Consider the following 12,942-nt stretch of genomic DNA (forward strand, 5'->3'; position numbering starts at 1 on the left):
TGAGTTCTCGAGGTTTGATGAGGGATAGGGGGCCAATATAAGGGCCAAGTACCAGCATCCATCGCACATCATGTGCGTACACCCCCTGATCGTCGGAACCCCAATGCCGTCGGTCAGGTTCTCCAGCGATGCTCCAATGATGGTGCCCCGGTGAAGAAAAATGCGGCACCAGCACATGCCGAAGCCCAGCATGTGCTGTTGCAACCCTCAGTCTGGTCCGATCTTAGACTGGGAATGAACTCCGTATGCTTAGACTGGGAATGAACTCCATATGCCTAAGTCAACCCACGAAACGAGCGTTCGGGGTGCTCAGCCGGCCAGAGAGGCGGGATACGCAAGCCGAGGATCGATCGCGTCCCCCTCTGTGCGCTGCCAATCCTGCTGCCGCAACCCTCAATCTGGTCCAATCTTAGACTGGGAATGAACTCCGTATGCCTAAGCCAACTGACAAAACAAGCGGGCGGACGAGCGGGTGGGCACTACACCGGCCAGAGAGAGGGGATACGCAAGCCGTGGATCGATAGGGTGGTAGGTGGGTTTAGGCACATCTTCATATTTTTGTGTGCCAATGCCATTTTTATGGCTTGTAAATTCATGCAATGGTCCCTTAAGCCTTCATGTGAAGTTTCATGGCAAGACGACTTGTTTTCTATTTTTCATGATTTTTGAAAACTTTTTGCAGTTCGAGATTTTTTAAAATGTTTTCAGAAGGAGTTTTGGACCCAAACTTGGTAGACGTGATCCTTGTATTTTTTTGGCATGCAAAAAAAAAATTCAGCTAAAAACTCTAAGTGTACAAGATTTTGTGATCATTTGAAAATAGTGTCCCCATTTCATACACTTTAATGGCTACTAGCAGCAAACCTGTAAAATCTCAAATGCTCTTGAAGGGGGAGTGAGTTCTCGAGGTTTGATGAGGGATAGGGGGCCATTATAAGGGCCAAGTGCCAGCAACCATTGCACATCATTTGCGCACACCCCCCCGGACCCCCCAATCGCCGGAACCCCAATGCCGCCAATCAGGTTCTCTGGTGATGCTTCGGTGATGGTGCCCCGGCGAAGAAAAATGCGGCACCAGCGCATGCCCGAGCCCAACATGTGCTGTCGTAACCCTCGATCCGATCCGATTTTAGATCGAGAAAGAACTCCGTATGCTTAGACTGGGAATGAACTCCATATGCCTAAGTCAACCCACATAATGAGCGTGAGGGCGCTCAGCCGGCCAGAGGGGCAGGATGCACAAGCCGAGGATCGACTGGGTCCCCCTCTGTGTGCTGTCGATTCTGCTACTGCAACCCTCAATCTGGTCGGATCTTAGACTGGGAATGAACTCCGTGTGCCTAAGCCAACCGACGAAACAAGTGGGCGGGCGGGCGAGTGGGCACTACGTCGGCCAGAGAGACGGGACGCATAAGCCATGGATCGATAGGGTGGTAGGTGGGTTTATGCACATCTTCACATTTCTGCATGCCAATGCCATTTTTATGGCTTGTAAATTCATACAATGGTCCCTTAAGCCTTCACTTGAAGTTTCATGGCAAGACGACTCGTTTTCTATTTTTCATGATTTTTGAAACTTTTTCCAGTTTGGAATTTTTAAAATTTATTCGGAAGGAGTTTTGGCCCCAAACTTGGTAGACGTGATCCTTTTATTTTTCTTGGCATGCATAAAAAAATTCAGCTAAAAACTCGAAGTGTACAAGATTTTGTGACTATTTGAAAAAAGTGTCCCCATTTCAGACACTTTTTTCAAATGCTACTGGTAGCAAACCTGTAAAATCTCAAATGCTCTTTAAGGGGGTGTGAGTTCTTGAGGTTTGATGAGGGATAGGGGGCCAATATAAGGGCCAAGTACCAGCACCCATAGCACATCATGTGCGGACACCCCCCGGCCCCCCCGATCGTCGGAACCCCAATGCCGTCGGTCAGGTTCTCCGACGATGCTCCAGCGATGGTGCCTCGGGGAAGAAAAATGTGGCACCAGCACAATCCCAAGCCCAACATGTGCTCCTGTAACCCTCGGTCTGGGCCGATCTTAGACTGGGAATGAAGTCCGTATGCTTAGACTGGGAATGAACTTCGTATGCCTGAGTCAACCCACAAAACGAGCGTACGGGCGCTCAGCCGGCCAGAGGGGCAGGCTACGCAAGCCGGGGATCGTCGGGTCCCCCTCTACGTGCTGCTGATCCTGCTGCCGCAACCCTCAATCCGATCTGATCTTAGCTCGAAATGAACTCCGTATGCCTAAGCCAACTAACGAAACGAGCGGGCGGGCGGGCGGGCACTACGTCGTCCAGAGAGACGGGATGCGCAAGCCGTGGATCGATAAGGTGGTAGGTGGGTTTAGGCACATCTTCATATGTCTATGTGCCAACACCATTTTTATGGCTTGTAAACTCATGCAATGGTCCCTTAAGCCTTCACGTGAAGTTTCTTGGCAAGATGACTCATTTTCTATTTTTTACGATTTTTGAAACTTTTTACGGTTCGAGATTTTTTAAAAGTTTTTCAGAAGGAGTTTTGGCCCCAAACTTGGTAGACGTGATCCTTGTATCTTTGTTGGCATACACATAAAAATTCAGCTAAAAACTCGAAGTGTACAAGATTTTGTGACCATTTGAAAAAAGTGTCCCCATTTCAGAAACTTTAATGGCTACTGGCAGCAAACCTGTAAAATCTCAAATGCTCTTTAAGGGGGTGTGAGTTCTTGAGGTTTGATGAGGGATAGAGGGCCAATATAAGGGCCAAGTACCAGCACCCACCGCACATCATGTGCGCACACCCCCCCGACCCCCCTGATCGTTGGAACCCCAATGCCGCCAGTCAGGTTCTCCGACGATGGTGCCCCGACGAAGAAAAATGCGGCACCAGCACCTGCTCGAGCACAACATGTGCTACTGTAACCCTCGGTCCGGTCCAATCTTAGACTGGGAATGAACTCCGTATGCTTAGACTGGGAATGAACTTGTATGCCTGAGTCAACCCACGAAACGAGCGTGCGGGTGCTCAGCCGGCCGGAGGGGTGCGCTGTGCAAGCCGAAGATCGGTCGGGTCCCCCTCTGTGTGCTGCCGATCCTGCTGCCACAACCCTCAGGCCGGTCCGATCTTAGCTGGGAATGAACTTTGTATGCCTAAGCCAACCGAAGAAACGAGCGGACGGGCGGGCGGGCGGGCCATATGCTAGGCCAGAGCGACGGGATGTGCAAGCCGTGGATCGATAGGGTGGTAGGTGGGTTTAGGCACATCTTCATATTTCTATGTGCCAATGCCATTTTTATGGCTTGTAAATTCATACAATGGTCCCTTAACCTTCACGTGAAGTTTCATGGTAAGACGACTCGTTTTCTATTTTTCACGATTTTTGAAACTTTTTTTGGTTCGAGATTTCTTAAAATTTTTTCGAAAGGAGTTTTGGCTCCAAACTTGGTAGACGTGATCCTTGTATTTTTGTTGGCATGCATAAAAAAATTCAGCTAAAAAATCAGACTGTCCAAAATTTTGTGACCATTAGAAAAAAGTGTCCCCATTTCAGACACTTTAATGGCTACTGGCAGCAAACCTGTAAAATCTCAAATGCTCTTTAAGGGGGTGTGAGTTCTCAAGGTTTGATGAGGGATAGGGGGCCAATATAAGGGCAAAGTACCAGCACGCATCGCACATCATGTGCGCACACCCCCCCAGCCCCCCGATCGTCGGAACCCCAATGCCGTCGATCAGGTTCTCCGACGATGCTCCGATGATGGTGCCCCGACGAAGAAAAATGTGACACCAGCACATGCCCGAGCCCAACATGTGCTACCACATCCCTCGGTCTGGTTCAATCTTAGACTGGGAATGAACTCCATATGCTTAGACTGGTAATGAACTCCATATGCCTAAGTCAAGCCATGAAAGGAGCGTACGGGCGCTCAGCCGGCCAGAGGGGCGGGATGCACAAGCCGAGGATCGGTCGAGTCCCCTTCTGCGTGCTGCCAATCCTGCTGCCGCAACCCTTGGTCTGGTTCGATCATAGACTGGGAATGAACTCCGTATGCCTAAGCCAACCAACGAAACGAACGGGCGGGCGGGCAGGCGGGCACTACGTCGGCCAGAGAGACGGGATGCGCAAGCCGTGGATCGATAGGGTGGTAGGTGGGTTTAGGCACTGCTTCATATTTCTGCGTGCCAATGCCATTTTTATGGCTTGTAAATTCATAAAATGGTCCCTTAAGCCTTCATGTGAAGTTTCATGGCAAGACGACTCGTTTTCTATTTTTCACGATTTTTGAAACTTTTTACGGTTCGAGATTTTTTAAAATGTTTTGAAAGGAGTTTTGGCCCCAAACTTGGTAGACGTGATCCTTGTATTTTTACTGGCTTGCACAAAAAAATTCAGCTAAAAACTTGAACCGTACAACATTTTGCGACCATTAGAAAAAAGTGTCCCCATTTCAGACACTTTAATGGCTACTGGCAGCAAACCTGTAAAATCTCAAATGCTCTTTAAGGGGGTGTGAGTTCTCAAGGTTTGATGAGGGATAGGGGGCCAATAAAAGGGCCAAGTAGCAGCACCCATCGTACATCATGTGCGCACACCCCCCAGCCCCCCCGATCGTCGGAACCCCAATGCCGTCGGTCAGGTTCTCCGACAATGCTCCGGCGATGGTGCCCCGACAAAGAAAAATGGGGCAGCAGCACATGCCCGAGCCCAGCATGTGCTGCCGCAACCCTCGGTCTGGTTCAATCTTAGACTGGGAATGAACTCCGTATGCTTAGACTGGTAATGAACTCCATATGCCTAAGTCAAGCCACGAAACGAGCGTGCGGGCGCTCAGCCGGCCAGAGGGGCGGGATGCATAAGTCGGGGATCGGTCGGGTCCCCTTCTGCGTGCTGCCAATCCTACTGTCGCAACCCTTGGTCTGGCTCAATCATAGACTGGGAATGAACTCCGTATGCCTAAGCCAACCAACGAAACGAGCGGGCGGGTGGGCAGGCGGGCACTACGTCGGCCAGAGAGACGGGATGCGCAAGCCGTGGATCGATAGGGTGGTAGGTGGGTTTAGGCAGAGCTTCATATTTCTACGTGCCAATGCCATTTTTATGGCTTGTAAATTCATAAAATGGTCCCTTAAGCCTTCATGCGAAGTTTCATGGCAAGATGACTCGTTTTCTATTTTTCACGATTTTTGAAACTTTTTGCGGTTCGAGATTTTTTAAAATGTTTTGAAAGGAGTTTTGGCCCCAAACTTGGTAGACGTGATCCTTGTATTTTTCTTGGCCGGCACAAAGAAATTCAGCTAAAAACTCAAAGTGTACACCATTTTGTGACCATTTGAAAAAAGTGTCCCCATTTTAGACACTTTAATGGCTACTGGCAGCAAACCTGTAAAATCTCAAATGCTCTTTAAGGGGGTGTGAGTTCTCAAGGTTTGATTAGGGATAGCGGGCCAATATAAGGGCCGAGTAACAGCACCCATCACACATCATGTGCGCACACCACCCTGACCCCCCGATCGTCGGAACCCTAATCCCATCGGTCAGGTTCTCTGACGATGCTGGCGCCTCGACGAAGAAAAATACGACACCAGCACATGCCCGAGCCCAGCATGTGCTGCCACAACCATCGGTCCGGTCCGATCTTAGACAGGGAATGAACTCCGTATACTTAGACTGGGAATGAACTCTGTATGCTTAGACTGGGAATGAACTCCGTATGCCTATGTCAACCCATGAAACGAGCGTGCGGGCGCTCAGCCGGCCAGAGGGGAGGGATGCACAAATCGGGGATCGATCGGGTCCCCCTCTGCGTGCTACCAATCCTACTGCTGCAACCCTTAGTCCAGTCCGATCTTAGACTGGGAATGAACTCCCTATAATTAAGCCAACCAACAAAACGAGCAGGCAGGCGGGCACTATGCCAGCCAAAGAGATGAGATGCGCAAGTCGTGGATCGATAGGGTGGTAGGTGGGTTTAGGCACATCTTCATCTTTCTGCATGCCAATGCCATTTTTATGGCTTGTAAATTCATACAGTGGTCCGTTAAGCCTTCACGCGAAGTTTCATGGAAAGGTGACTCGTTTTCTATTTTTCATGATTTTTGAAACTTTTTACGGTTCGGGATTTTTTAAAATTTTTTTGGAAGGATTTTTGGCCCCAAACTTGGTAGACATGATCCTTGTATTTTTGTTGGCATGCACAAAACAATTCAGCTAAAAACTAGAAGTGTACAAGATTTGGTGACCATTTGAAAAAAGTGTCCCCATTTCAGACACTTTAATGGCTAATGGTAGCAAACCTGTAAAATCTCAAATGCTCTTCAAGCGGGTGTGAGTTCTCGAGGTTTGATGAGGGATAGGGGGCCTATATAAGGGCCAAGTACCAGCACCCATCACATATCATTTGCGCACAGCCCCCCTCGGCCCCCCGATCGTCGGAACCCTAATGTCGCCGGTTAGGTTCTCCAGCGATGCTCCGACGATGGTGCCTCGACGAAGAAAAATGCGGCATCAGCATATGCCCGAGCCTAGCATGTGCTGCCGCAACCCTCTGTCTGGTCCAATCTTAGACTGGGAACGAACTCCGTATGCTTAGACTGGGAATGAACTTCGTATGCCTAAGTCAACCTACGAAACGACCGAGCAGGCACTTAGTCAGCCAGAGGGGTGGCATGCGCAAGTCAGGGATCGATCGGGTCCCCCTCTACATGCTGCCGATCCTACTACCGTAACCCTTGGTCCGGTCAGATCTTAGACTAGGAATGAACTCCATATGCGTAAGCCAACCGATGAAATGAGCTAGCGGGTGGGCGGGCGAGAACTACGCCGGCCAAAAAGACGGGATGCGCAAGCCGTGGATCGATAGGGTGGTTGGTGGGTTTAGGCACATCTTCATATTTCTGTGTGCCAATGCCATTTTATGGCTTGTAAATTCATACAATGGTCCCTTAAGCCTTCACGTGAAGTTTCATAGCAAGACGACTCGTTTTCTATTTTTCATGATTTTTGAAACTTTTTACGGTTCGGGATTTTTTAAAATTTTTTCGGATGGAGTTTTGGCCCCAAACTTGATAGACGTGATCCTTGTATTTTTTTTGGCATGCACAAAACAATTCAGCTAAAAAGTCGAAGTGTACAAGATTTTGTGACCAATAGAAAAAAGTGTCCCCATTTCAAACACTTTAATGGCTACTGGCAGCAAACCTGTAAAATCTCAAATGCTCTTTAAGGGGGTGTGAGTTCTCGAGGTTTGATGAGGGATAGGGGGCAAATATAAGGGCCAAGTACCAGCACCCATCACACCTCTTATGCGCACACCCCCCCCGGCCCCCCGATCACCGGAACCCCGATGCCGCTGGTCAGGTTCTCCGGCGTTGGTTCCCTGACGAAGAAAAATGTGGCCCCAGCACATGCCCGAGCCCAGCATGTGCTGCCGTAACCCTCGGTCCGATTCGATCTTAGACTGGGAATGAACTCCATATGCTTAGACTGGGAACAAACTCCGTATGCCTAAGTTAACCCATGAAACGAGCGTGCGGGTGCTCAGTCGGCCAGAGGGGCGGGATGCACAAGCCGAGGATCGGTTGGGTCCCCCTCTACATGCTGTAGATCCTGCTGCCACAACCCTCAATCTGATCTGATCTTAGACTGGGAATGAACTCCGTATGCCTAAGCCAATCGACGAAACGAGCGGGTGGGCGGGCACTGCCCCGACCAGAGAGACGGGATGCACAAGCCGTGGATCAATGGGGTGGTGGGTGGGGTTAGGAAGATCTTTATATTTCTATGTGCCAATGCCATTTTTATGGCCTGTAAATTCATACAATGGTCCCATAAGCCTTCACGTGACGCTTCATGGCAAGACGACTTGTTTTTTATTTTTCATCACTTTCAAAACTTTTTGCGGTTCGGGATTTTTTAAAATTTTTTCGAAAGAAGTTTTGGCCCCAAGCATGGTAGATGTGATCCTTGTATTTTTGTTGGCGTGCATAAAAAAATTCAGCTAAAAACTCGAAGTGTACAAGATTTTGTGACCATTTGAAAAAAGTGTCCCCATTTTAGACACTTTAATGGCTACTGGCAACAAACCTGTAAAATCTCAAATGCTCTTTAAGGGGGTGCGAGTTCTTGAGGTATGATGAGGGATGGGGGGCCAATATAAGTGCCAAATACCAGCACCCATCGCACATCATGTGCGCACACCCCCCCGTCCACCCCGATCGTCAGAACCCAAATGCCGCTGGTCAGGTTCTCTGGCGATGCTCCGGTGATGGTGCCCCGGTGAAGAAAAATACGGCACCAGCACATGCTCGAGCCCAGCATGTGCTGCCACAAGCCTCGATCCGGTCTAAGCCAAGCCAACCGACGAAACGAGCCGGTGAGTGGTCGGGCGGGCACTACACCGGCCAGAGAGACGGGATGCTAAGCCGTGGATTGATAGGGTGGTAGGTGGGTTTAGGCACATCTTCATATTTCTGTGTGCCGATGCCATTTTTATGGCTTGTAAATTCATACAATGGTCCCTTAAGCCTTCACGTGAAGTTTCATGGCAAGACGACTCTTTTTCTCTTTTTCATGATTTTCAAAACTTTTTACGATTGGGGATTTTTTAAAATTTTTTCGGAAGGAGTTTTGGCTTCGAACTTGGTAGACATGATCCTTGTATTTTTATTGGCATGCATAAAAACATTTAGCTAAAAACTCAAAATCTACAAGATTTTGTGACCATTTGAAAAAAGTGTCCCCATTTCAAACACTTTAATGGCTACTGGCAGCAAACCTGTAAAATCTCAAATGCTCTTTAAGCGGGTGTGAGTTCTTGAGGTTTAATGAGGGATAGGGGGCCTATATAAGGGCCAAGTACTAGCACCCATCACATATCATTTGCGCACAGCCCTCCTCGGCCCCCTCGATCATCGGAACCCCAATGTCGCCGGTCAGGTTCTCCAACGATGCTCTGGCGATGGTGCCCCGACGAAGAAAAATGTGGCACTGGCACATGCTCGAGCCCCGCATGTGCTGTCGCAACCCTCAGTCTGGTCTGATCTTAGACTGGGAATTAACTCCGTATGCTTAGACTGGGAATGAACTCCGTATGCCTAAGTCAACCCACGAAATGAGCGTGCGGGCGCTCAGCCGGCCAGAGTGGCGGGATGTGCAAGCCGGGGATCGACCGGGTCCCCCTCTGCATGCTACCGATCCTGCTACCGCAACCTCAATTTGGTCTGATCTTAGACTAGGAATGAACTCCGTATGCCTAAGCAAATCGATGAAACGAACGGGCCGGCGAGTGGGCGGGCACTACGCCAGCTGGAGAGACAGGATGCACAAGCCGTGCATTGATAGGGTGGTAGGTGGGTTTAAGCACATCTTCATATTTCTGCATGCCAATGCCATTTTTATGGCTTGTAAATTCATACAATGGTCCCTTAAGCCTTCACGTGAAGTTTAATGGCAAGACGATTCGTTTTCTATTTTTCACAATTTTTGACACTTTTTATAGTTCGGGATTTTTGAAAATTTTTTTGGAAGGAGTTTTGGTCCCAAACTTGGTAGACGTGATCCTTGTATTTTTTTTGGCATGCACAAAAAAATTCAGCTAAAAACTCAAGGTGTACAAGATTTTGTGACCATTTGAAAAAAGTGTCCCCATTTCAGACACTTTAATGGCTACTCGCAGCAAACCTTTAAAATCTCAAATGCTCTTTAAGGGGGTGTGAGTTCTCAAGGTTTGATGAGGGATAGGGGGCCAATATAAGGGCCAAGTACCAGCACCCATCCCACATCATGTGTGCACACCCCCCAGCCCCCCGATTGCAGGAACACCAATACTGTCGGTCAGGTTCTCCGACGATGCTCCAACGATGGTGCCCCAGCGAAGAAAAATGCAGCACCAGCACATGCCCGAGCCTAGCATGTGCTGCCACAACCCTCGGTCTGATCCGATCTTAGACTGAGAATGAACTCCGTATGCTTAGACTGGGAATGAACTCCGTATGCCTAAGTCAACCCATGAAACGAGCGTGCGGGCACTCAGTCGGCCAGAGGGGTGGGATGCGCAAGCCGGGGATCGATCGGGTCCCCCTCTGTATGCTGCCGCAACCCTCAGTCCGGTTCGATCTTAGACTGGGAATGAACTCCGTATGCCTAAACCAACCGACGAAACGAGTGGGCGGGCGGGCGGGCACTACGCCGGCCAGAGAGACGGGATGCACAAGCCGTGGATCGATAGGGTGGTAGGTAGGTTTAGGCACATCTTCATATTTCTGCACGCCAATGCCATTTTTATGGCTTGTAAATTCATACAATGGTCCCTTAAGCCTTCACGTGAAGTTTCATGGCAAGACGACTCATTTTCTATTTTTCAAGATTTTTGAAACTTTTTCTGGTTCGGGATTTTTTAAAATTTTTCGGAAGGAGTTTTGGCCCCAAACTAGGTAGACAAGATCCTTGTATTTTTTTTGGCATGCATAAAAAAATTCAGCTAAAACTCAAAGTGTATAAGATTTTGTGACCATTTGAAAAAAGTGTCCCCATTTCAGACACTTTAATGGCTACTGGCAGTAATCCTGTAAAATCTCAAATGCTCTGTAAGGGGGTGTGAATTCTTGAGGTTTGATGAGGGATAGGGGCCCAATATAAGGGCCAAGTACCAGCACCCATCACACATCATGTAAGCACCCCCCGGCCCCCTCGATCTTCGGAACCCTAATGCCGCCGGTTAGGTTCTCCGACGATACTCCGGCGATGGTGCCCCGGCGAAGAAAATACGGCACCAGCACATGCTTGAGCCCAGTATGTGCTGCTGTAACCCTCGGTCTGATCCGATCTTAGATTGGGAATGAACTCCGTATGCTTAGACTGGGAATGAACTCCGTATGCCTAAGTCAACCCACGGAATGAGCGTGCGGGTGCTCAGCCGGCCAGAGGGGCGGGATGCACAAGCTGGGGATCGGCCTGGTCCCCCTCTACGTGCTGCCGATCCTGCTGCCACAACCGTCGGTCTGGTCTGATCTTAGACTGAGAATGAACTCCGTATGCCTAAGCCAACCAACGAAACGAGCGGGCGGGAGGGGGCAGGCACTATGTCGGCCAGAGAGGCGGGATGCGCAAGCCGTGGATCGATAGGGTGGTAGGTGAGTTTAGGCACATCTTTATATTTCTGCATGCCAATGCTATTGTTATGGCTTGTAAATTCATACAATGGTCCCTTAAGCCTTCACGTGAAGTTTCATGGCAAGACGACTCGTTTTCTATTTTTCATGATCTTCGAAACTTTTTGTGGTTCGGGATTTTTTAAAATTTTTTCGGATGGATTTTTGGCCCCAAACTTGGTAGACGTGATCCTTGTATTTTTGTTGGCATGCACAAAAAAATTCAGCTAAAAACTCGAAGTGTACAAGATTTTGTGACCATTTGAAAAAAGTGTCCCCATTTCAGACACTTTAATGGCTACTGGCAGCAAATTTGTAAAATCTCAAATGCTCTTTAAGGGGGTGTGAGTTCGTGAGGTTTGATGAGGGATAGGGGGCCAATATAAGGGCCAAGTACCAGTACCCATCGCACATCATGTGCGCACACCCCCCCAGCCACCCCGATCATCAGAACCCCAATGCCGCCGATCAGGTTCTTCGGCGATGTTCTAACGATGGTGCCCCGACGAAGAAAAGTGCGGCACCAGCACATGCCCAAGCCCAGCATGTGCTGCCGCAACCCTCGGTCTGGTCCGATCTTAGATTGGGAATGAACTCTGCCTTTCTAAGTCAACCCACGAAACGAGTGTGCGGACGCTCAGTCGGCCAGAGGGGCGAGATGCGCAAGCTAGGGATCGGTCGGGTCCCCCTCTGCGTGTTGCCGATCCTGCTGCCACAACCCTCGATCCGGTCTGATCTTACACTGGGAATGAACTCCGTATGCCCAAGCCAATCGATAAAACGAGCGGGCGGGCGGGCACTACGCTAGCCAGAGAGACGGGATGCGCAAGCCGTGGATCGATAGGGTGGTAGGTGGGTTTAATCACATCTGCATATTTCTATGTGCCAATGCCATTTTTATGGCTTGTAAATTCATACAATGGTCCCTGAAGCCTTCACGTGAATTTTCATGGCAAGATGACTCGTTTTCTATTTTTCATGATTTTTGAAACTTTTTGCAGTTCGGGATTTTTTAAAATTTTTTGGGAAAGAGTTTTGGTCCCAAACTTGGTAGACGTGATCCTTGTCTTTTTGTAGGCATGCACAAAAAAATTCAGCTAAAAAATCGAAGTGTACAAGATTTTGTGACCATTTGAAAAAAGTGTCCCCATTTCAGACACTTTAATTGCTACTGACAGCAAACCTGTAAAATCTCAAATGCTCTTTAAGGGGGTGTGAGTTCTCAAGGTTTGATGAGGGATAGCGGTCCAATATAAGGGCCAAGTACCAGCACCCATCACACATTATGTCCGCACACCCCCCCAATCATCGGAACCCCAACGCCGCCGGTCAGGTTCTCTGGCGATGCTTCGACGATGGTGCCCCGGTGAAGAAAAATGCGGCACCAGCACATGCCCGAGCCCAGTCTGCTGTCGCATCTCTCGGTTTGATCCGATCTTAAATTGGGATGAACTCCGTATGCCTAAGTCAACCCACGAAACGAGCGTACGACCAGCTAGATGGGTGGGATGCTTAAGCCGGGGATCAGTCGGGTCCCCCTCTACGTACTATCGATCCTGCTATCGCAACCCTCAATTCGGTCTGATCTTAGACTAAGAATGAACTAGGTATGCCTAAGACAACTGATGAAACGAGCGGGTAGGTGGCAGGCAGGCGATACGTCGGCCAGAGAGATGGGTTGCGCAAGCCGTGGATCAATAGGGTGGTAGGTGGGTTTAGGCACATCCTCATATTTCTGCATGCCAATGCCATTTTTATGGCTTGTAAATTCATATGATGGTCCCTTAAGCCTTCACGTGAAGTTTCATGGCA

Source organism: Durio zibethinus, chromosome 16, assembly GCF_047325235.1.
Source record: "Durio zibethinus cultivar Kanyao isolate XHJ-2024 chromosome 16, ASM4732523v1, whole genome shotgun sequence".
NCBI classification, from domain to species: Eukaryota; Viridiplantae; Streptophyta; class Magnoliopsida; order Malvales; family Malvaceae; genus Durio; species Durio zibethinus.